Source organism: Dermacentor silvarum, chromosome 9, assembly GCF_013339745.2.
Source record: "Dermacentor silvarum isolate Dsil-2018 chromosome 9, BIME_Dsil_1.4, whole genome shotgun sequence".
NCBI classification, from domain to species: domain Eukaryota; kingdom Metazoa; phylum Arthropoda; class Arachnida; order Ixodida; family Ixodidae; genus Dermacentor; species Dermacentor silvarum.
In genome coordinates, this window is record NC_051162.1 from 140,500,749 (window position 1) to 140,527,093 (window position 26,345).

Below are 26,345 nucleotides of genomic sequence, written 5' to 3' on the forward strand. Positions count from 1 at the left end.
GGAAATATATAAAGTGGCTCTGGCTAGCATAATGAGATTCCCATGTGAAGATGGTATAGTACTCTACACAGGAGTACTATGCTAAAATAAAAGTCCTATTTAAAAAAAACTAAATAAACAAAAGAAAAAACGTGCTGCAAGTCGGTTTACGAAAAATTTAAAGTTTTTTGGGGCATGCTCCCTTATTCTGTTCGCAGCAGGGTATATCGCTGAAAAGGCCAGGGCACCAGGGCCACAGAGACCGTATATTATTGGTGAAAGTATTTCTTTTTTTATTGACTGCAGGAAAACGTTATGGCGGTGAAACAAAGAGAATGCACTTTGATTTTGGGCACCGGATTTTTACGCATGCACGTATTTTCTCATTCACAAAAACTAAGTGCCTTCAAATTACCGGTAGGAACAACTCTTTGCATTTTTTAAAGTACAACTGTATGTCACCTGTGACGTATTACGTGCTCATTGCTTACTTTTTGAGGAATGCCAACTCTACAGTCAATGCAGATTCGGCGTCATTTTATCCACAGCTTCCACGACTCAATGCAAGCGTCCACCAATTTCCATTTTATCTCTCTGAAACTATACCGCAGCTGGTGTGTAGCTTTACGAGTTTACAGCATTACCAGATCGAAGCTCTCAGGGTCGCGTTCTGTTTTTGTTTTGTTTATTTTTCTTTTATTTTTAAAATCGCTAACGTTATGCCCTAAATCTCATTGGGCGATTGGTACACTGTTCTTTGCCAAAGTTAAGAAAGAGCCGAAAGAGAGCCATTTAATCCAGTCGTCTGATTTGTGGGTCTTTTGTTTCGAGAGATGTGAACTTCTGCACATGGTGTGCACTACAGTGGAAAGCAGTTTAATAATATTCATTAACATAAGTTATTACGATAGCAATTATACGGACTCTCGAGGCGGATTCGCGACGCAGCTATTGTGCTGTCACACTATGGACCCGCAGTGCCTTTGGCTGCAAAAGCGATTAAACCACGTGGATGCACCGTTACGCTCCGCCTAATCGGTTCTGCCGGAGCCAGGGTAGTTTTCTGGCTTCGGCAACTTACATTAGCGTTGTGGGCACACATATTAGCACAACCTGCTGAACAGCTGCGTGCATACCGCACCGTGCATGGTACATACATTGGTCGGAGATAGAAAGAAAGAGAGAGATGAGGATAAATGAATGGCCAGGTGAGTAACTAGTTCTAAGGCCGATTGGCGACCCCACACGGGCGGAAGGGGGAAACGGGTGAAAAAGAATAATAGAAGGACAGAAAGCCCTGTCTTGATGTCTGCGACGTAACGAAAAATTCTCTGCTCTGTGTCGCCGTCGGTCGCTCAGTCCGGTAGCCTTCAAAAATGGCAGCAGCGCTTTTGTGGGCCTTCTGCTGTCGATATATGCAGTATCAGGGCCACGAGATCTTGTCCAGCGAGAAAGCTCTTTCGTCCAGCTGGTTCATAGCTTTGCTGAGATTGAGCCTTTTATTAGGACGGAAAGTAGCACTGAAGATGTTCTATAGTTTATAAGCCACCACAGTCATTGCATTCGGCTTTATTGCTCATTCTAATCAATAATGAGTATGCATTGGGGAATGCTACGCCAAGGTGTGAACGACATAGTACAGTTTCTTCAGTTCGGGGAAGACCAGATAACTAGCGCCGTTGCATTGAATGATCAAGTGAATGCAACCGATGGTGAGTCAAATCACGTGTGCGCCACTTTTACATTGTCAAATAATGCATTAGCTTGCTTAGGTTCTGGGCTACACCAGTGCTAGATAGGGGGTGTAGTAGGAAGGTTTGTTCTTCTATGAGCTTTCCTATCGCAGGCTCGTCGGCGAGGTCGTTGCTGGAGATACCCCAATGACCCGGCCACCACCGGGGAACGATGTTGTGTCCTTTTGCAATCACGAAGTGGTGTGTGTCTCTCATCTCCGACACGAGTTGCTCACAAAACCCATAACGCATAGCTTAAAAAAGATAGTGCAGGGCCGCCTTTAAGTCACAGAATATTGCCCACTAATCAGTCCATTTATCCGTTAATATAATCAATGGAACATGGGAGGGCAATAAGCTTCAAACCCGTAGACTGTTGTGACGTAAGAAATATAATTGACACCGGTCGATCTTGATGGGGTAGCCACTGCGCTGGTGGGGAGGGTTGCTAATATGCAAGCTGGCATGAAATGTGCAAGCAAGTCACGAAAACAATCTACAGTAGTTTGCTTCTAGGCAGAAGTAGGCTGGTCAGCCTTCGTTGTGTATTTTCTTGCTGTGCCCCCCTTGTCTTACTTACATTTCTTCTTGTATGCGCTGTATGCACGCTGCCAAAAAAAAAACGAAAAAAAAGAGGGGAGTGGGGCTGGTAAAGCTGATTTTCGCCGTTTTCCTTACCTGACCCTGTGCGTCTCATGTCGTGTTGTGGGAAATGAACTCAAACACATTAGGAGTACTCTAAGGCATCGGTAAGTAAACGTCGAGAGCCTGTTCGAAATCAAGTTAGGCAAGCCTTGTAATATATCTGGCAGATAGCGGGTAGACTAAACAGCAGATAACGGGTGGCATGCGGTTCTATAAGTTCTATGAGCGCCTGCTTAAATCCGCCTTCGAATATGGACAGCATGGCATCATTTAGATAATCCATAACAAGCGCAATCAGCCGGTAGGTACGCATTTCCAGTCATACACGTTCGACATATACAAAACCATGATCCAGGTGGCATTCTTCTACTATCTACGGAAGCTGTCGTTTTGGTGAACCCAGAGTTCCGGAGTCACAGTCAACGCCTTGTAACTGAATGAATGAGTGGTGCGCTCGGGAATTTTTGGCGATCATAACTAGGCTCAAATATTGAAATTTCCTGTAGCTTATATGATTAAGAAAAAGAATTATCTTGCGCCCTATTCTTGCTTTACCTCATTTCACAACGTGCAACCCACCGACGCTTACCCAACTTTTTTTTCTTTACGCAAAGATGAGTTCGCCTTTTCTTCAAGGTAGATCGAATACATAAGGAAGAAATACTCGTGGTAATGTAGCTGAACCTGAACGCTCAACTCCGCCATTCGGCAGCAATTGTTTTTTTCTCATGCTTCTCTCAACCACTTAATGGAACTAGTAATGCACGCCTGTCGGTGTGGTAACCCTCCCGTGAATACAGGTTGGCGCACAGCAAGAGCAAACTGTCGAGAGCGGCTGATGTAGTTTTTCCGCGCAATGGATTCCAGGAGAGCGGGGCGCGGCATACAAGGTCTGCGTGCCCGTCCTCTCCATCGGGGATTGTAATGGGCTCAAAGCCGCAAATCAGTTAATGCATCGCTACACCAGTGAACGACGATGCGTCCAGTGTCTCGGATAATGACGGGGAGACCGAAAGCGGTTAACCACCGTGATTGATGATGGTGATCGCTTCGAAGAGTCGTTTGTTATAGTTGTAACGTCAAAGGGCGCCAGCACTTAAACCCAGACTATCTACTGACACAGAGAACGTCATTAGAGCGAAACTGGAGGGTCATCCGCTAACGTAACTTTTCGACATGCGTGCTTGCCTCTCTATGGACTCAATTCTAAATCATCCAAGCCATTGATATAATCGCGTTTATTCTTTTTGCGCTTATTCTTAAGAGGCAGACATATTTCTTCGCTCAGTCGTGAGTTGTTACGGAGAGGAAATTCTCTGACACATTTCAGCGAATGTGGTCAAGACACGAATGAAAGTTGAAACGAAAGGCAACAGAGTGGACAGCACGTGTGCATTCGCTGCCTGACGAATAAGAAAAAAAATGCATATCTTGGAACCTATATGAAGCGAAGCTGCCGGGAAGCGCTTAATGAAATGCTATAAATTTGCCCATTTCGTTCCTCCGTCTCCAGTGTTATCAAGGAAACTGGCACTAGCACATGTGCTCCCGTACTCCCGTTACACACGCGGCGATCATCTAAAAGAGCTAGTTAGCGCTAGAAGTATACGTGAGATAGTGGCCTAGTGGTTAAGGCATTAGGCTTTCTTGTGCGGCACTGATGTAGGATCCGTACATCAGGTGCGTCATTTAATAGTTTTTTTTAGTGTGATCTGATCGGAAAGAAACCAACAACACGCAGCAGCCACGGTTAGGAAAGTTTGGAACCGTTCACAAAATGAAGACTATTCATTGGAAGAAAACATCCCATTACAGTGAAGCGCATGTGGAACCCGGGCACGCTTAAACCCGAAGAACCGCACAGTTTCTTTTTACGTGGTAATTGTTGCTGGTGAATTCAAACTGCATCTATCAAAAATAAAACTCTGAACGCTATGCACTAAATATAGCTTAGCGGTGCTCTTGGGGAGTTATAAGGCTTTTTTTTTTTCGAGCTGATGTGGTTTAGCGGGGTTCAGTGAGGCTACTCGTGAAACACAGAGAGTGATAACTAATGAGAGTGTCTTCCACTACAGATATTTCCCTGATCAGAGAGAAGTCGGTGTTGAATTCTTATGCATAAAGAAGTAGCACTGCACATGGAATAATTTTACAGTATTAACTAAATAATAGGATTCATTGCGGTATAGCTAAATATAAGGTATGAAGTTACCCAGCTCTATGGTTCAACATGCTATTAAGGCGATAAAGGAGGCAGGTTTCCTAGCGACAATGAATACATAAAAATGTAGAAACACAATGCACTGTGGTTACGGAAGAATTTAATGCCAAATCCACATGATAGCCTAAAGAGTAGGCAGCCGGGAACCACGAAAGCGACCCATATAGGAATAGTAAGAATGCTTACTGGTAGAGTTGGAGATAAGAAGTGGATCAGTTCTAGCGACTGACTTCTGTCGGGAACGTTAAAATGGAAACAGGACGATCAAATGATCAAGCGTCGAAACAATAACTAAAGTACACTTCATTTTGTGCCGATGGCGGCACAGTTCAAGATGTTGAGGTTTGGCGCTGGCTAAAGGTTAGTCACAACAGCTTAGTGAGGTTGAGAATTTTCCTCGACTGCATAATATGAATTAAGAAATTAGAAGGAACAATTTTTACAAGCTGGAAGCAGTCAAGGAACAAACTGAGGATTTTATGCTAGTGTTTGTCAATGGATTTGGGACCTTAACACCACAGGTACCACCAAGCTGGAAGCAGTCAAGCAATAATCAGAGCATTTTTGGCTAGGGTTCGTGATAAGTTTTGGAACCTTACGACAAGTACCACAGAGAAGCATAGAAATGCTCAATAAAACTTTGATGGAAATAGTTTGAGGCAACAATTTTAGTCGGCATGGGGCATCAAGAAAGGAAACCGGAAATATGTCATGGTCAATAAAATACCTAATAAAGAGAAGGCGGAATCTCGAAAGTCTTAAACACCAAAAGTATAGTTTAATTGACTGAACTGTGAAAACTTATCACTAGCACAAAATCAGAGGCAGTTGAAATTATATCGTAATTTAGGAAACAAAAAAGTGGTGAAAACATTAAATCAGCAGGCTTCCTTTCGGCAGTAGCCTATGCATGCGATTAGAGATAAAAAAAAACTTGGAGGACTCTTAAACTTCACCTTTAAGAGTTGAACGCGATAGCATTCAAAGATCACTGACTGCATCTCACGCTTCCCGGCGACTGCAGCTTATGTAACCACAATGTTCACTGGGAAAAGCTGGCGGCGAATGCTATGCGCGAAGGCGAGCTTTCTGGTAGAAACGCGGCCTCTTGCGTGGGAAGATCCCGGAAGTTGTTCACAGCCGCACCAAAAAATTACATCATTTTCCGGTTTTTGTAATCGTTTCGCCCTTTTAATATTTCACTCTGAGAAGATCTAACCTAAAACGCATACGCTGTTGGTGTTTTGTTCGATGGAATTAGTTTGTGGGCTGTGATTCTCAAAATTCCGAGGTATAAGTTTGTCAAGAATGTAAGAAAAGGTATGAGCAACTTTAGTGATAGAATTGTGTGACAATATAACCCGCATGTACAGCATGTCATACAGCAAGGCGTGTCATATACATATAACTAAATATATACGAAAATTTTCGCTCACGCACGCCGAGGCCAACATCGGATTTTCTGCGACACGGGGTCCCTGACGCTATTTCGTTAATAAAAACTCCCATGTTCTATTTTAACATATATGATTACTGAGGCAAAATGTGCCAACACGAAAACAGGAGAAAAGTGTACGACACAGAATCGCACTCGTACATATAAAAGACGACGTTGTACTCGAAGTGTTTACGAGTCCTTCTACACAAACCTTCATTTCTTCAAGTGTATCACAGGCATGGAAGCCTGCCCATTGCCATAATAGTGTTGTCACAGAATATATTTTTCTTCAAGTGTATCACAGGCATGGAAGTCTGCCCATTTCCATAATATTGTTGTCACAGAATATATCCACTACGTATATTTTGAATGTAACCAAGGCCACACTATACTTCGTTTATCCAGAGAACAAGCAGGCTGTATACCATGTACAAAATATGTATCTTATTAGTAAATAAACTAGAAACTTGGGCTGTTTGGGTAAGTAAAGTTCACATTTTATAGACGAGCAATCATACCAAAATAAGAGTACACATATTGCTTTCAATCGTTCAGTTATTGCTAGTCCGAGCAACGTGTCCCTCATTTACCTTTTGTTTCGTCTAAGCGCTGATTTCACAAAATCTCAACTATCATCAGGTCCAAGTTTGTGGAATATGATGATCCCTTCTATGTGGCACTCATAGACAACAAGGCTTTCGATCAGGCAGTGATACCAGTTGTTAAAACGGCCCTCTATTGTCAAGGAGTAGAGAAAGCGTGCGGAAATATTGTAGGAAATATATGCACGCGATGCTGCCCCAGCTATGATAATTTTTGAGAAGAAAAGAAAAAAAAATACCAGCAAAGAAAGCGGTAATGCATGGCGACACACTCTTATCTTCGGCGTGTTATTCACTGCATACAAGGTGATGATTGGTAGTGTTTATTGGTGTCTTCAAGCAGGATGGCAGGTTGGGCGGATTTAGGGAGAAGGATAAACGGAGTATATGTCAGCCACCTGCAGTTTCCAGATGACATCGTCCAGTTGAGGAAGTTAGAAATAAAATAATTGGTCTAGGATTTGAATCTAAAGATGTTTAAGGACTGTCTTGAATATTTGGGTGCAGAACTTTTATGTTCTACATGCAGCCTAGTGGAGGAGCAACCATTCGAGATAGGTAATCAAGCTCCTAAAGCGCTGGAGGGTGCGTATCAGGGCTAAGCAGTCACAAAGAACCCAGAATATGAGAATATGGGAACAAAGCCCTAAGAGGAATCAAATTGTCTGCACCACATAAGACAGGGCATCCCGAGTCATGCAGGTCAGCTTATTTATGCACTTAAAGATTGGTTGAACAGTTATTGGACTGCCGTGCAGGGTTTTGGCGACCCGCGCTCAGGGCTTCCAAGACGGGACTTCGAGATATTGTCTCAGCGCCGCCTCATGGGCCTGCTGGAGGGCCCAGAGTTGGTTGCCGAGGTCGGAGCGGCGCTGAGCGGCGGCCTACCTCAGCGATAGGGTCTCAGGGCGTAATTCGTGTTTGCGTTGGGCGTTACATTACCATAGCATGTGTTTGAGTGTAGCTGTTTCCTGATTGCATATCTTACATGTGTCTTCTTTGTGTACTTCAGGGAATATTCGTTTGAAGTGACACGGTTTCGCAAAGGTATTTGTGTGTAGTTGGCGTAGGGCCACTGCTTGTGCCCTGTTTAGGTCTTTGTGTGGGGGTCGGAATGTTCTTCTGGTTTGTTGGTACACTTAAAGATGGGAATGAGCTATGATTATAACGATGGTGTAGTAGCATAAGTAGGAACTGGAGATGGCGTCGGTGGTCCTAAAGGGAAGGAAGCAAGAAACAATCAAGCAAGTTCCCAATAATGGGCATTATTAATGCAAGCGACGTAAAAACAAGGCCTATGTATTTCTGGAACTAGTGGTGAGCCAGTAGGTATGGTGTTGTGTTGCTGAGGTCGTACGTTCGATCCCAGCCTCGACAATCGCATTTAAATGAGGGCGAAATGAAAAACCTCCCGTGTGTAATATTTAGCTTTAGGTACACGTTAAACGGAGCAGGGTGATTATAATTTAGCCCTAGTCCAACATTAATGTCTACCTCATAATTATATCACGGTCTTGGCATGTAAAAACCCAGAATCATATATATTTTTTGTTTTTGGGTGGCTACCACCTTTGTGTTCATGCCGCTCACCTTACCTTCCCACCGCACAATCAGATACGAAGAAGCTCACCTGTTGCTCTTTAGAAATTTTACTATGCTTTAACAGAAATATTCATTAGCTGGGCCTTTGTATAACAAAGCACTTGAATTTCCAAACTTTGGCGGTTCTCACCTTTCCGGTATTTCGCCTCTAGGAAGCTCTCAGTACTTCTCCCAACACATCTATCGCTTTAGAAACACTAACAGAAACATGCACTTTAGAAACGTGTGGAGCGCGTTTTACTAGATCTCGTGAATAGACAGCTTTAGTTCAGCGTCTTTAGCGTAATAGCGAACTTTGCTGGAAAGCGGGCTCGAAGTGCGCACGCGCACAACGCTAAACGGCTTATATCGTGTAGCGTACATGCATTTTTATTGCGATAGCAATTATATGGACACTCAAAAGCAGATTTCTGCCGTCGCCGTCGCCGTCGCCGTGAGGTTCCGTATGACGTCAATGGAGATGAAATCGTCGCCGCGTACCGAACGCTGTATGTGCGAATGAAAGGGCGCGAGGGGCGCGCGCTTTCACGGGGAGTGAACGCACGGCGGAGAACAAAGGCGCTCGCTTAAGGGCGGCAGAAGTAGGCGTCTCTTTCCTCCTATACAATCACCATATATGTAGAGCAAACGCGTCTTCTTCCGATGCGCGAGAGGCCGTGGGGGAGGGGGGCGGGAGGGGGAGGAAAGGGAGGCGACGTTTAGCTGCGGCACCAAGTGCCTATTTATATCAGAGGCTCCGGCAACAGTCACCAACGCCGCACGCATTTTGAGCGAACGCGGGCAAAACGCCGACGGCGTCGACAGCAGTTCTGCGTGTTGCCGGTGCTGCTGCATGTCCAAGTTTATACAGCTGATAAAACTAATATCATTACTCCGTATAGCTCTCTACAAATTTGCTATCGCAATTGCTGCTTCGCCTTTCAGGTGAAACTGCGACAACTTTTTTTTGTAAATTGAACGTTATCGGCCTTGCGTGGTTTTCGGAATTACATATAGACATTGCAGCAGTGCTGGCCACCTACTTCGAAATAAATTTGACATCACTTCATTTGTAGCGAATGGGTGTGTAAACCGGCGTTGACTTAGTCCCAGGGAGCTTCAATGACATAGTATTACGATAACTTTGTGGAGTATAGGAGATCACTTTTCACTTCGAATGCTTCGAGGCCTTACAAGATAAATGATGATGATTTATTGGCGTCCCCTTTGAAACGGCGCGGTGACGAATGGTCACCTAGCCTGGTTGAGCTTTCAATTTAGCATTTTGGATACGTCTTCTTATTCTCATTTCTCTTCCTCAAAACTTACATATTTACCTTCTACCACCACCTATGCCTGTAAACAATCCGGTCGTGTCAATCTATTTCCTGTTTTTCCCATCAATACCCTAAAAGTGTCGCTCTTATCTCGTCTGCCGACCAGTTGACGTTTCCATCCACTTTAAATACAAGTGTCTCTCGAAGGTGCACGTTACCTATGGGCATAGGTCGGCAATGTGGGAGAACACTCACTCACACTCACTCACCATAATTGTTTCCAGGCCCCGCACTCACTCATGTTCACACTCACCTCCACTCACTCGCACTCGCACTCTCTTCCACTCACACTCACTGGCGCTCACTCACACTCACCTCCACTCACACTCACAGACACTCACTCGCACTTGCAGTCATCTCCACTCACACTCACAGGCACTCACTCGCACTCACCTGCACTCACATTCACTGCTACTCACTCGAACTAGCACACACACACCTGCACTCACACTCACTGGCACTCACTCGCACTCGCACTCTCCTGCACTCACACTCACTGGCACTCACTCGCACTCGCACTCACTTGCACTCACAATCACTGGTACTCACTCGCACTCGCCTGCACTCACATTCACTGGCACTCACCTGCACTCACACTCACTTACACTCACATTCACTGGCACTCACTCGCACTCACCTCCACTCACACTCACTGGCACTCACTCGCACTCACCCCTTTGAAATGAGTGTGAGTGTGAGTGAGTGCACTCATGAGTCACTGTGCCGATCTATACCACTCACAATTCGTGTATATTCATAACGAAGCTTCCAATTTAGCACCTGTTGCATCGGGAGTGCGCCAAGGCAGTGTTTTGGACCCAGGTTTATTTTTAATATACATAAATAATTTGCCTTCCAGATTACATGGTAACATCCGTCTATTCGCTGACTATTGTATTTCATACCGCGAAATTAATCACAGTGATGATTACCATGTACAAAATTCTGCCTTTTCTTGGTGTCAGGAGTGGCAGATGACTCTAAATGCCGAAAAATCTGTAACGCTAGCAGTAAGAAAAAAACAGATGTCTGAGTTTACTTACATTATTAATGACACACCTCTCACTTGTGCATTTCAGCGTAAATATTTAGGTGTCACTTTAACATACGCTCTCCGATGGGAAAGCCATGTTAACAAAATAGCCTCGAGTGGAAATCAATGTACATGCTGAGCACTAAACCAACTCTTCTTTCTGAGAAGACACCTTCGTCTTGCGCCCCCAGATAAAATTTGCTGGCCTACAAAATGCTTGTTCGAGCAGTGATGGAGCACGCCAATATTGTTTGGTTTCCGTACATAAAATAACTCATTGCAAGAATGGAAGGGGTGCAGAGGAAGGCAATAAGGTTATGTTTTAATAAATACAAATTAACGGGTTTATTGACTAAATTATTAAAGAGAGCTGGTTTATTAACACTGCAAAGTAGAGCAAAACTAGCACGACTAAAGTTTTCCTTTCAATTTATTCATGGGGACATAAGCATTGACGTCAGCCCCAAACTCTCTCTGTCCATTTCTCTGTCATTGACATTAGACGTGTGCATGCTTGCCGCCCATGCTCGCTAAGCTCCCCTTCGGTCGGATTGAGCCAAGAGAGCGGGAAATAGAGGGAGAGATTGACTGTCCGTATACTTAGTCAACCACTTAACGCCGAAACAAACACAAAAGGGAGAACAAAGCGGTATCTATCATTGCATCTTCGCTTTTTCTCCATGTATGCGAGCGTGCGTGTCTGTTACTCTGTGCTAACTTGGCTAGTCCCTCTTCCGCTCTGCCTGTTTATATAAGGAGCCTGTACGTGTACGTTTAAGAGGGAAGCAGGAAGAAAATGAGGAGCCATTCCACCCTCTGAAGGCGGATGACCAGCGAAGCTGTAGCAAATCACACGGTATTAAACGTCTTCACTCAGTGGAAGTCATGGCAAACTTTGCCGGTCATGATTTGGATATGTATGCCATCAGCGCTCCAGCCCATGCATACTCCTTGGTGTATTAAAGATAATGTCGCAGTTTCGCCCGAAAGACGAAGCTTCGATTGCAATAGCAAATTAGTAGAGAGCTATACGAAGCCAGGATAGTAGTTTAATGGGCCGTATAAACTTGTAAACATTTGCTTACTACCTAAATAGACAAGCACGGTGTCACGCGCGAACAGGTAAACATGAACGCATCTCACTCGATGACCGCGGAAACTCGCTGTCAGAACGCTGGAGTAAGGAGGCGCAGCTATAGCCGCGAGCGAATTGACCTTCGTGCCGCCTTTCGCTTCAAAGCGAACTAAACGTCGAAAACACGGCGCATACGAAGTTACCGGTTCTAGTTGAACATAGTTCACGTGGCAAATTGCTTTGAAGTGGAGGCGCGCGCGCGCGCCCTTTTTCCACGTCACAGATCGCTTTCAAGATACGACACCCACTGGGCCGCCGCCGGAGCAAGATGACCCCTCCCCACCAATGCCTGGCGCCACGGAGCTCTTACATCGTGGCCTGACGCGCGACACAAGCAGCGCGCTTCCGCCCCGCCTTTTCCCTCGCGCGCGCGAGATTGAGCAGCAAGTGTCGGCTAACCCTCGCAAGCTTGCACTCGAACACGCAGCGTACCGCCGGCACGCTGCGACGATGTTACCGTGTTTGGACTTTATACGGAACCTCACAACGACGTATACGACCACGGCAGAAGTTCGCTTGGAGTGTCCATATAATTGCCATCATAATATAATATATCCGCTCATCTCATTATACATTGTCTCACTCATGCCTGATCCTTGGATTATTACGACCTTAGTGAGTGGTTTCTATCTTGGCGTGCACAATCTGCTAGTGCGATAAGTCATCACCGCGAGTGAGCTTGTGCACACAACGTGCCTCCATTTTCCCGCAAGCAAGGTGAACCGATATCACCTCTGCTTATCGTTCAAGCACTCACCACGTTCACACTCACTTCCACTCACAACCACTCACTAATGTTCACACTCGCCTCACTCACACTCACGTTCACACTCACCTCTACACACCCAGAAGCTCTCACCCCGTTCACACTCACAGCACTCAGTCACGTTCACACTCACTCCACTCACACAGCACTCAATCACGTTCACACTCATCTCCACTCACACTCACAGGCACTCACCACGTTCACACTTACTTACACTCACACTCACTGGCACTCACCTCCACTCACTCACACTCACCTCCACTCACACTCACCTCCACTCACACTCACCGACACTCACTCGCACTCACACTCACTGGCATTCACTTTCACTCGCACTCACTTCCACTCACACTCAGTGGCACTCACTCTCACTCCCACTAACACTCACTGGCACTCACGCGCACTCGCACTCACTTCTACTCACAGTCACTGGCACTCACTTCCACTCGCACTCACTGGCACTCACTCGCACTCGCATTCACCTCCACTCACACTCACTGACACTCACTCGCACTCACCTGCACTCACACTCACTGGCACTCACCTCCACTCACTCACTGGCACTCACTCGCATTCGCACTCACCTGCACTCACACTCACTGGCACTCACTCGCACTCACCTGCACTCACACTCAGTGGCACTCACTAGCACTCACACCTTTGAAATGAGTGCGAGTGAGTAAGTGCACTCATGAGTAAGTGCGCCGATATATGCCTGTGGGTTTCACTGTGTGGATACCTTGTATTCCAATAAGATGGGCTGATCGGTCACCGGATTTTTTCCGCGGCCGACATGCCTCATCTTGCTGCCAATGTTTGCTTCGGTATGTTATTATCCTTAGGCAACCTGCTCGAGCCTCCAATAGCAAGGCACTTTCGGTGGTGTTATCGTACAGATTAGCCATTCTGATTTCTTTCTTCGCAGTCTTGTATATGTCCATGGTCTTTTTTTGTTTCCATTCTTTTGCATCCACTTTGCTGTGTCTCTTTATTTCACTCTCATTCTGATGATTGAAAGCTTCTGGGATGACAGCGTCACCTATCGGTGATGTCAAAAGCTAGCTGCGACGGCTGGCGCGTGCTTATTTAGCAGGCGATTGGCAGGCATAAAATGCATTATAGGAGGCTATGGTTGGCGACGCGAGATGTACATTGCGCTATTTTTCTTACTTCCCGCAGGTACACGCAGAGCTTGGCGAATAAAAAAATGGTGGGCGACCCTAATCTTAGACTTAGCTGCCTATTAGTGGAACTCGCACCTCGGCGTTGGAGTTCTTTAGGTTCACTTTGTGTGTCTGTTTTGAGAGAACGACGCAGACACAGTGCTTGGCCCGGCGAATTCCGCGTCGACCACCTCCATGGCATACACAACGCACGAACCGAACTCGGAGGAGCAAGCGAGCGAACGTATTTCCTCTGGCCTGAACTGTGGCCGAGGAGTGAGGGAGGGGGAGGAGGAAGCGCAGCGCGCGCCGCCTGGCGGGGTTGTAGCCCCCTAGCGAGCGGTGCACAAAGCGCACCTTACGCACCCTCTCTGGTACTGACGTCAGAGCGTGTAACGATCGAGCGTGCGCGCGCAGCTGTTGCGAGCAAGCGAGCGAGCCAGCAAGCAGGTGCGTGCCAGGAGAGGAGAAGCTAGAGAGGATTGAGTGACGTCACATCCGCTCTGCTAGGTAGATGTTCAGTCTTTTCCAGGCAGCTGTTTTTCATTATTAGCCGGTTAAATATCGTGCCAACTTCTTGTTTGTGACGTTATTAGCGACGCCATTACTTCCGCTTTCTACTTCCTGGTTTCCAGAAATGTCGCCAAAGTCGTGCTCACGTGGCAAGTCTCTAAATTATACAATTTTGTGCTTCGATGTACGGTAATTACTGATTTCTAATAAATTCGAATTATTCAAAACACTTCAGTAACTAAACATGTAACTAAACTTGTGCTCTGATGTCATATCTGTAATGAAACCCATGAATTTTGTACTGTACTATTGTTTCACTATTTTTTCTGATTTATCTTAAATTTCGTCCACGGTCATCTCAGGAGGTTAACCGGAAGTGCTGCGCAAAAAAGACGAGTGTCACTCGATGCTCGTGCCACTGAAAAATCACCTATGCGCACGATGTATGAGAAATTTAAATCGCGCTTGAATAGTGTTCCTGGGTAATAGCCAAAGCTATCATGCTTTACTAAAACTCACTTTCCGCAAAGATCGTTTGCGGAATGGTAACGCTATTTCCCTTAACCCCGCTAGTACGCTAACGTAAACGAAAGCTATCCAATGAGTTTAAACCGCCAGCCTCTAACCGGTGCTGGAGCTTTACAAGAAGAAAGAACTTGTAAGAAGTTCGGCCCTGCAAGTAGGGTCGGTGACAATGGTGAGATTGCTCTTTGTGCCGAGAAACGCACGAGCCTCTTTGCTCCGTGGGGAGGTTCATTGTCGTGGTGGAGGGGGGGGGATCTATCTCTTAAAGAGTGGTAATATTAGCATTTTCATGGAGTAAAAAAAAAAAACCGGACAATCTAAGGAGGGAGCCTGACGGCAGGCAATAACCCTTCGCGAGGGCACGTTCTCTGAGGCGCTCTCTCCCAGCCTTCACTCGCCAAGTGGCCACATCGTTCGTTGAATCCTGGGAATATTAGTGTCTCGTGCTGAATTACAATGCTGCAGTCGACGCAACTTTTTCTGCTCTTTCTGGAGCAAGTCTGTTCCAATGTGCGACTAAGAGTTGGAATGGCGTGTTCGAATGGGAGATGGGTAGCATATTTCGATCCTCGATCACTCCATGGAGCAGTCGCAGCTGCTCCGCTAAAACTGGCGGAGTGGACCAGAAGTCTGCGTGACATGCGTACTGACGTCCGTAATCGTACTTCTTTATCTCAATGCTCACCGTGCTTTTGCAGCTCATAGATATCGCGGTAATCGTAGAGGCCGTGGAGGACATGTCGTGGCGCTCGGCAGCGCGGCAAACGTCAGAGAAGAGCCGCCGACCCTGAGTTTAGGGCAAATGAATCGCAACGCCTGCGACAGTGTCGTCTTATAACATTTTTGCCATGACACAATTGCCTACCTATGCTTTTTTTTCAATCATTAGATATATGCTGTAACGTTCTAGCCTCTAGTGAAATTGTAGATCTACATGCAGATCACGTCGTAGATACCGAACGCGTGCATCATAACTCACGTACCATAGCTTTTAATAAGTAATCATCCCCTACTCACCTCATGATATAATCAAGGTGACATGCAATGCCTGCTTCCTGCTGAATTCTATGCTGTCCTCTAGCACTGCGTTAAAGAACTTGTCTCTCAATTTTTGACATAATTTGTGTCGTGGTTTTGCGAAACCCCCACAAACAATCCTTTGCCGCGTGTAGCCCGGATATTTTCTTCCTGTGAACGAGGAACCCTGTTCGATTCCAAGATCTGAGTCTTGCAACCTTTTGCGGAAATCTCAAGACCACTTGCCATGCGAGCGTATTTTTCTGAGCAGTTATTAGTGTCTCGACGAGATTTCCGCTACGGGAGTACCAAAGCTCTTGAGCAGTAATTAGAGAACACGTAACTTAACGCCGATTTTCTATTGCGGCAGTGTAGCAAGCGCAAGAGCGAGCAGGCCTTATAGACAGTTTAGAAAACTCGCGCCGGGAACCGCGGGGCTGTTTTCCGTAAGAACGATGTAACGACGCCAGCATGTATGCGAATAATCCATAGCTTGCCTTTCGTCTATAGGCTGGAAGAAACGTTCTCGTAGCACTGGAAGACTTCTTGAAGCTGCCTAGCCGCTTCGGAGAGTGGATGCTATGTATGAAAGCGTTTTTTAAGTTGTTAAGCGTAAAGAACGATGGCAAAAGAAATGCACAGCTTCGATGATTACCTTTGAAAAACATCCAGTGTTGTGCCGCTTCTTTCCGATTTCCTTTTTGAGCACTGGTAATTCCGTACCGCTAGAAAACGCTACCGTTTATAACAGTTCTGAACACCACACTTCATTGCCTTCGTGCCGATAACATAACATGAAGAACAGATTCTACTTTGTTATAACAATGTCCTGCACAGTGGAGAAAACCTAATATTCGTTGCCATCGCCTGACCGGATGGCAGAACATAGGGTTTGGTGCTTAAAATGAAAGCAGTAGATAATGATGGTACATCCCTCAGAAGAAAGGCTATTTTGTTAGGAAGGCTTTGTTAGAAAGGCTTTGTTAGTGCTATTTTACCGTAAGAACTTTAGAAAAAAGAAAGATTGACTCATGGTAAAGACCAGTTAAAAATAACGAAATGACGGGCGCTGCGAATTTGCACCAAACCACAAGAAAAATAGACATTTGTTTTTTAGTAGCGCATAAGCAGGGATGTGATTCATGTTCAGGATCAAATCTTCAAAAAGAAAAAAAAGGTTTGGAATGCACGAAAACAACATGCTATTCATCATCACTCGCAATGTTTTCATATTAAATTAATAACAATGCAGAAGAGTACGAATTAAGCCTCGTTCAGAAGTAAATTGTGCAAACAAACAAAAGAAATAATAGAAAACAAGCGAATTGTTGACGAAGCTACTGCTCCTTCAATTTCCTGTCAGGAAAGCTGGGTGACAAACAGCTTCATTTTCTCCTTCCAAGAGCTTAGCGTCAGCGCCTGTTTACCCCGCTGTTTACCTTTGCCTCCGACGTCGCCAGAACTGCCGGCTTTACCTGACGCTCTTAAAGTAGCGCTGTTATCCGAAGTGGATCATTAAGCAATTAATTATAGCTGTGTATTGCTACAGCAAGCACAGGGCTTTAACGAGAACCCGTCACTTCTAGGCTACCTGCGTATGCTTCCCCAAAAGAAAGAAAAATAGACATTGGACGCGTCGGTTGCATGAGCACGCGAGATGTCTTAAGCGGATTGAGAACGAAGCCCTAAAGAAAGCAAGCACTAAGCCAGGGGCTAACAGCTCCATGCGTCAGGGCATGCCTTCGCAGTGAGAGTCGATGGCCGATCGATCATACGTTGCCAAGTCACCGTTCGGTATTGAACTGGTGTCGTCTCTAGCGGAGCGGAGTCGCATCGCGAATGACGCAGGCTGCGTTAATCGTGGTCGCGTGACGGGTGGTCAGTGGCCAGAAAGCTACTTTACTTCGAATATACATCAAACAGATAGACCGCAAATAAATCTCGGATTACCGTCGACAATGTAAAACCTATAGAGAGGGTGTCCAAAACATGGCGTCTGTGATGTGTTTCTGGCTCCACAATCGCTTCCTGCGCATGCAGCAAGCAAGAGCATGGCCTTCGAGATTAGTTTCTGTTAGGAACAGGGAGCCATCGCTTGGGCGTGGATGTGGACATCGTCTGTTAGAGATACGATCGATTTCATGCTTACTGCCCAAATTGACGTTTTGCTTGTAAGCTGTCATTTGCCTATTGTTTTCAGGGTGTTCGCGTTGTGTGTTACGCTGTTATATGGGAAACTGTTTTGGGACTGCAGTCATTCCAAACTAGAAAAGATCTGTTCACTCTTACGGAAGAGATTTGTGTCATTTAAAGCTAGACGTTCTAATTCTTGTTGAGATGTCGCATTCAATTAGTACAGGAAATGTAATGAAAAAAAAAAAGCTATGGCCTGCTGCTTGGTAAAATGCTCTGTGGCTGCTTAACACTGACGAACAATCGAATGCAAAAGGTAATCGTCGGCGTCTATGGTTTGTCTCGACTATCGAGTCTACATTACGAGGATGGTGAATTGGGATAGTTGGTACTGATTGATAATTACTGCAGCGAAAATAACGAAAACGAAGAGGACACACGAAACGATAGGGCCTGTCGTTTTGTGCCTACCCCTCGTCTTCGGCGTTTATGCTGTTGTAAGTATACATTATGAAGCTTCAATTTTATCATTTGACCAATGACGAATCAATAAGAAAAAAGCAACTTTATTCGTTGTTTGGACACAGGTAGGTGTTAAAAAGCAAGTAAGGGAACGGAACCACAATAAAAGCGGGCACTAGATGCAGTTCGTGATGCCTGAATGCTTCATTCGTATTCTACCGATATAGATAGCCTAAGGCTGAATGCCTGCTGAGTTACTCTTATTAGAGCACTGCTGAATATTACGCACATCCGCTATTTTCTACTTATATATCAATTAAGTGAAAGAATTTCAAAGTTGTGTTGCGTTGAATATTTATTAGGTTTTCTCCAACTACTAATGGTCGTAGAAAAAATGTACAATTTCTGCATATTCATGGTGCTCCTTCTGCTTAAAGAAGTGATACTGATGCCTCTTTATAGTGAATTGTGACATTTCAATTCCCAAGGAAGTGTCAATGCGGACAATTTCACCGCGTGTAGTCTTACAAAATGAGCGAAAGTCAGATCAATGACACGAAGGAAAGAAAAGAGTGTAGGAGGTAGGTGAACTGTCGCTTTGCGACGATAATTAACATATGCAAATCTAGAGCTGCTTCAAAAACTGTGTAACTGGCAAAAAGTAAATCTCCTGGTACTGCTGGTCGGTCGTGCGAAGAGGTCCATCGTCTGTTCGCTACATGACCAAATGGTATGTAACATTACTCGTACCGAAGATTACCTAGATCTACCATCTTTGTGTTACGCCTCTCAAGACAAACCAGTGCTTAAATCCTCACTCCTTTCGACTTCGGCCTAAACATTTTGCGGCTCTTTTCAAGTTGCGCTATTTGAAGCTGGGACTTATTTATGAGAAACATGTGAAATTGACGAGCATTTCTTCATGCTATCTTCATCCAATGTCGGCTCGCTAAACACTTTTATAAACTTAGGATAGCCCCCTCTGGGTACCGAGTGCAGATCTCGAAGGGTATGATTTTGATGGCTACATGCCGCAGAATAGATTGCGGGAGTGGCATACAGGCCATAGACTTCAGGTTTCGGACGCCACCTATGAGTGCCGTTAATTTGGAGTGGATGTGAATATACAGATTTGTGAGGGCAGCTAAACGCAAGTATGAATAAAAAGTCAGTGACACAAAGTGTGACTGGACGTGAGTAAAAACGTAAGTCAGTGTGGCGATCAAGAGTGTGGTTGGACACGGGTATGAGCATCTGTGGCTGCCGGTAAGTGTGAATGAAAGCCAGTATGAACGCGAGATGCCATTGATTGTTCGGGTGTATGTATGACCCTGAGTAGTAGCACTAGTGAGTGCTGATTGGTGTGATTAGATATGAGTGAGTGAGTGACTAAATAGAAAAAAATGTTGAGTGATGATGACTGGGTCTCCACTTCTTGTGCCACTGCATGGCTCCATCTTTCACATGCAAGGCTCATAACATTCTGCAGTCTAAATTTTATTATTGATATACTATGGTAGGGACTACTGCAGTACGTACCGTTTTATTTTCCTGTGGGTAGTTTGGTTTGTGTTGTAGATGTGGTGAACTCCAGTACAGTTATTTTCATATATGTCTTCTTAGAGGAGAGGGCCTGGAGGAAGAGGGGAGTTGCGAGCAACATTTCATATAATTGTTATAAAGTGATGGATTTGGTCTGTTGATCAAGACAGACTAAATGATAAAGTAGACGAGAGATCGAGGAATGGTAGTGAACTGTAGCCGAAAAGAGGGCTTGAATATTCCTGTTTTGTTTGTAGTGGGTGTTACGTTGGTGTCACATTGCATAATTTGGCGCAGCCGTCAATGCTAACTGAAATGTAGGTGACACATCGTGTATGTATTTGGCGATTTACTAAGAAGCTTGTAGCTTTCGTGTAATCATGCAGTCGAGACACATCACTGACTTTCTTAGAAGCGTCAAAGCGCAACACTTGACATCTTCCGGAAATTCTCTTTTTTTTTCAACCATATACATAGATAGTTGAACTGTACTCACCTACCTTGTGAGATTTTTTTTAAATTTTCCTCTTACACGTGCGGCATTTTTTTTCAGGAACACGACGAATCGCGCGAATAACCTTGAGCTTGGATGCGGTACATTATTACACTTGTACAAAAAGTGTTCTGCCAGTCATAAATGAGAGTTATTCAATGCCTACTTGTTTTTTCAGTGAAAACAGAAGAAGGCTGATCTTATAGTTCAGTAGTAGTTTCGGAGTAGAGCCGCAACTGGGCGGCTTTGCTTCGCAAGTGCCCCGGGGGAAATTTGGGGAAAAAAGAACACGCACTGATGAAAACCGGAACGTATTTTGGTTTCCATTTAACATACAGGAAAAGTTCAGAACCCCATCTTCAGTGCCAGCGAACACCGCAAGCCACAGCCGACTCTCCCGAGTTTCCATAGCCCCCACTTTCTTCAACTTACAACGGATTCCCCCGTTCAACGTAACGAGGCTTCAAGCCTGGCTCTCAAGCGTGTTTAATTATGCGCCACAACCCACCCATGTTCTACTGTGTTCTATTGCCTGTCCGTTTGTGTCTCGTAGAGGTTACACTTCACTGTCTCGTTGCAGCAGCTAATTCAACGCAGGTTCTGTGGTCAACTCCCAACTTGTTTACGCATGTTCAAGCACTCTACTAATTCAGCCTGGCGAGTCAGGGAAAATCAGGCTACCCGTTAGCATTTGCGCCTTTGCAGCCAAATATGCATATTCGATGGCCGAATTTGTCAGGCATCGGCTCGAAGAGAGTTCATCAGTACCGCTAGCATTCATTACGGAGCAAATAAAGTTAAAGAAAGTTAACTTGATGCCGCATGTCTCAGCGCCCCATTTAGCGGGTTGCATAGTTTTACTTACAGAAAGAATAAAAAATGAAGTTGTTTTCCTCATCATCGTTTCTTTTATAATTTGTTTAGTTCAACCGGGCACTCACTTCTCAAAGTAATGAGACAAAACTGTCTTCAGTCTGTCCTGTGTTTGTATTTAGGCACCCTTTCATTGCATACATACATATAAGCAAGCGGTTGATTTACATTTAGCTTGTCTTCCGACTGCTTCGGAAGTGTTATATCACTTCCCGAAATCCCTCTGTCATTAAAGAAAGACACCTGTCGCTGATGAAAAACCTAGAAAAGTGAGCGTTCAATTAAATAGAAAGCGGCTAGGTTTACCTATATTATCAGGAATAGGAAAGTTAGCATTGAAGGTTGGTACATTGTAGAGATGCGGCTGCTATTAGCTTCCCTGTTCTCCAACAAAATATTGTTCATATTCGTCACGGTGGGTATGACGAAAGAGATGGGTATACTTTCACATTTTCATTCCACAAAGTATGCTCATTCATTAGAGGAATTAGAGGAAAAACGGTTTCTGTGCTACCCACCCTTCTTTTGAAGACTGAAGGTTTCCCTCCGCCCCATTATATAGCAGCTAGGCAGATTAACATTTTCACTATATCATATATTGGGACCAAGGTCTCTTACGTCACAGTGACACAAGGCCTCAAAAGCGCTGCTGAAATTTCCGAAGGCAGCCGGTCTGAGAGGCTGTCTATAATGTAAGGCTGAGAAAGCAATACGTCGTTGAATCCAGTGACATATCCGTTTTGTCCGTTGTCAGAAATCCGAAAAAGTTGAAAGGTGGCTTCAAAAATTGCCGTAGCGCTTCTTGGCTTTTTGCCACTGTATTGTGCAAGACCTTAGTCCCAAAATAAGATTCAGTGAAAAAGCTATTTCGTCTATCTGGTGTAACACTGTGGAGGGAAAGCCTTTCAAGTTCAAAAATAGGTTGTTTGCAACCACAGATGTAATCGACGCCATCTGTCATTCTTGTCAAGAATGGATATGCATCGGCGAATGCAAGACCGGCATCTAAGCCAAGATGGTTAGAAAAGTTAATGTTTTCTTTTTTCATCCTTTAGGGAGTTTGAGGTCTAGGTTTAATTGCGCTTAAAACCGGCTGAAAGAGTTGTAAAATATCTCAGCTGCCGAAAAGTCGCGTGCAGTGTTCCGTGTCCACGTGTGTTGGAACCATCTTTCTTTTTTTATTGTAAAGATTTGAGAGTGCAAGTTCGCATATATACATTCATACCTACGGCACACTTGTCAACATCACCGCAAGTTAAAACAAGTAAAATAATTTTGCGCAAAGCTGGGCAGCTGCACGTCAGAGACAGTATTTTGCAGCCAGTGTCTCCTTCCACCTCAAAGCTGGTTTATTATCACTGCCTTGTACAACATGGAGTGGAGCTGTGCTGCACTAAATTTTCTGCAACGAACTTATAACCTTAGAAAATACCGAGCAACCAATGTTAATGTACAGCCCTGCTGCTGTGACCTCAATACATGGTTCATACCCACGAGAAGGCTTGACCGCAGATAAGAAAGTAACATCCACCTAAAGAAAAAAAGATAGAAAGAAAGGAAGAAATGACAGATCCCACGCGTATCCGAAAATTGCTTACAAACGAAACTTCCTATATTGTTTGCTGAAATGTCAGAACTTCTAGCTCTTCACTTTTATGTAGCTAAACGATCCTCACCATATGTACTCCTTGATTCTATTTTTATTTACTTTCTCAAGACTTCTGTTGCTTCTTGTTTCTGTGGCTTCTGTTTCCAACATTTTCTTGACTTCTGCATACCCAATTCCTGTATATTTTATTACCGACTTCTTCTTCACTCCTCTTTAACTCCAGAATCCCCGCTCATTGCACGCTCTAGCCCTTCCTGTTCACTTCCCTACATTCTTCACAATGCATTGCCTTTGAAACCAATTTCACTTTTCTGTAGGTGGCTTCTTCAAATTTCAGTTGCCGACTTCTGCACTTCGTTCCACTTGTTCTACTTAAGTCTTCGGGTATCTACGCAGTGGCACACACCCTCCCATCCAGAGAGATTCAGCAAGAATCGTCACACACACACAGTGCCACATGCCCAACTGCACATTCCGATTGTCCCAAGTTATCTATTTCGACACCAGCTGCACATATCCAGTGGCCCAAATTTTCTATTAGGTAACATACCCAGCAGAACCAGTTGCATAATCAGTAAGGCAGCAGCACCCCGCATCCGCATTGCAGGCCAAGGAGAAATGTTCACTTTAAATCACAACGGAGAAATAAAACAAAGCTTAAACAGGTGTCACGATGAGCGCAAAATGCGATTTAACAGTACACCCTAACCGGCACCCCTATATAGCAGAGCAGCCTTCTTTTGTAGATGTAACTATAGTGTTACACGCGCCTGTATATAAGGCTGTAGCGAATCTTGCACGAAGTATTTCGACGCACAAACACAATGGCAATCGAGGAGTTCTTAATTTGTATGAGGGTACTTTCAATTATAAATTATTGCATGCGCCCTTCCCCAGGATCCCGACATAGATAATGTTCTCAAGGCTACATCATAGACTGTCGCTCAGTCCGACGGCCTTGAGAAATCGCAGTAGCGCCATTGAGGCCTTTGGCAGTTGCGATATGCGAGATCATGATCCCAAGATCATCTTGTCCAGCGAGCATGTTGCTGGTTCAGAGCTTTTCGGAGGTCCGGCCTCTCAGTTTCAAAAGACGGGCAGTAGCACAGATATTCTACAGTTCCTTCGCCACCACAAGCATTGCATTCGGCGTTATCAGCCATTCCTATCAAGAATGGGTGGCCTGTGGATTGGTGAATGGAACGCCAAATGTGAGCTATGCATTATTGCTTCTTCACTTCAGAGAAGACCAGCTAACGGGCGTAGTTGCATAGAAAGTGTTGATGAGGCAGAGCATCATGGTTTCGACATACTGCTGAACATGGCGTTGTAGCGTCACACGTGACCTTCAGAAGTTTTCTTTAACCTTACCTTCAAATAGTTTCTATGTTTCTCTCGAACAATCAATCAGGTATTCTCTCAGATAGAATTCACTGTTAAAGAGGGCACAGTAAGGAACTGAGAGCCAGTGTTATAACCCTCAAGAAGGAAATCACGCAGTTTTGAATTCTATTTTTTTTCTGATATGCTTGGTTGTGCTGTAGTTGTTTCGCATATGCTATTTATCTACACCTACGTTGCGCAAATCTAGTAGACCATAGGTGACAATCGTCCAAGACCAGGGACAGTCAATCTGTTGCACAAGAACTACCTATAGAAATTATTCCACCACTGTCTATAGATCTGACAATAAATGTAGGCAGAATTTCATTAGACTAAACAGAGTATTAGTTCCCCTGGAGGCGGAATACAAATTTAGGCGGCACGACATGGTGTCCCGAAAGGACCTCTGTGCATCAAAGGTCGGCCCTGTTTTGGTATGCACCTATTTCGAAACAACACAGTTTTTTTTTTGGAAGGGGTGGGCGCAGCATTAAAACAGGAATGGAACTGACCCCATTTTTTTGCTGCCGTTGTTCGTTTCCTAACGTCGTTTGCGGACGCCATTTCTCAAGATGTAGCGGGATGTTGCCACACGGGCGAAGGAACGTTCCGTCACTGTTCCCTCCCCATGGCAACCTTTCTTTTCGCCTCCGTTCTTTGCGCAGACGTCTTGCGTTCCCCCTCGCGCTCTGCATCGACAACACGGCGCCGTCTCACGTCTCGCCGATGAGCCCGGGTCACGCCATGCCACTCTCCGGAACCGAACATGCGCGAACGGATGGCGCCGAGACGACGGTGTGCCTTTGCTGCTGCTGCTGCTGCTGCTCCTGCTGTAATCGCGTGTCAGCAATAGCCCTCCTTTCTCGAAGGACCCAGCATGAATATCGATGGCTGTTGGCGGCGCAGAGACGTGGAAGTGCGTTCCTTTTTTCTTTGTTCTAATAACCCTCCCAAAACACTCAACCTATCATACCTGATAGCTCAGTTTCATAGCTAAAGATTCTGGTTTAAGAAACACACGAATCTTAACGCAAAACCCATGGTAGCGTTTATAGGGCTCTGGAGTGAAGTTTCAGTTTATTAGAGCTCAGCAAAGGAAATAGAGATTAGGTAATTCGTATACTAACTTTTACCTGGAAAAGCATTTTTTAGCGATAAAGACTTGCCCTAAAGGCATAATGCATGATGTGTATATGCGTTGAACATAAAAACATACACACACACACACACATATACATATATAAACATCTGATAGTTTTGTTTTAGGTCAGACATACCCATCATGTATTGAAATGTATGATGACGTTGGTCGTGTTGGATGTTCAAGATGGCCTTAGGTATAACGCACGCGGAAACAGGGACACATGAAGACATTCAACAATGAGTATGGCATTTCGTGTTTTGGTGTGTCCTTGTTCTTTTACCTATGGGCCACCATAGATTGAACCGCCAGTTCCTGAATTCCTTCGCAAACTTCACCAATGAAATACTTGACAACAAACAATAAAGAGTGAAGGTCTGGAGATTCGGACAACTAATGCTCGTCGATTCTCTTTCTCTCTTTTTTTTTCAAATTTAGTACGAGATATAGGAATTGCTTTTATTACCCGGCAATAAGATTACCATTTACGTAGTGGGAAATTATTAGAATGTTTGGGCTAGAAAAATTTCTACTTTGCCATAATTTGTCTAACAGCTCTAACACACTCTATTTGAGCACGCTACGAAAATTCGAACAGCAATTCACCAGCGTGGTGGTAAATAGCGGTTACTACAGCGTTACGTGTTACTACAACAAGTTACAGCTTACTACAATATTTATGCTACGTGAAAGATTACTCCATCCTTGGTAATGTCAAGACACTGCGAAACACTGAAGGTGGTGCTGTCGCGATTGAAAATGGAGCCAAATGTGAGCACTGCAATTATTGTCGCGGGCTTTGGTAGATTGGTAGATTGACGTATTGCGGTGTCTTTAGGGGAGAAGCACCTTAGGGCCGAGCCTTGTCCCTCGTCCGTTGTCCGTAGCTCTGGTTTACATGGAGACCGCTAAGGGCGCTGCGGTGCACAAGGGCTATATAAGCGCTGTATATACTGTACATATATACAGTATATTATATATATATATATATATATATTATATGTACGCCAAGCTCCGGCTT

General features: G+C 44.7%; 1 long non-coding RNA gene across 1 annotated transcript in view; it reads left to right on the plus strand.

The window, feature by feature from the left end:
- Positions 1 to 25,083, plus strand: part of LOC125940125 (uncharacterized) — a 131,961-nt gene extending 106,878 nt beyond the window's left edge. The window contains exon 3 of the long non-coding RNA XR_007463359.1: positions 24,849 to 25,083. This is a non-coding gene — a long non-coding RNA (uncharacterized LOC125940125). The remainder of the gene's footprint in view (positions 1 to 24,848) is intronic.
- The last annotated feature ends 1,262 nt before the right edge of the window (positions 25,084 to 26,345 follow it).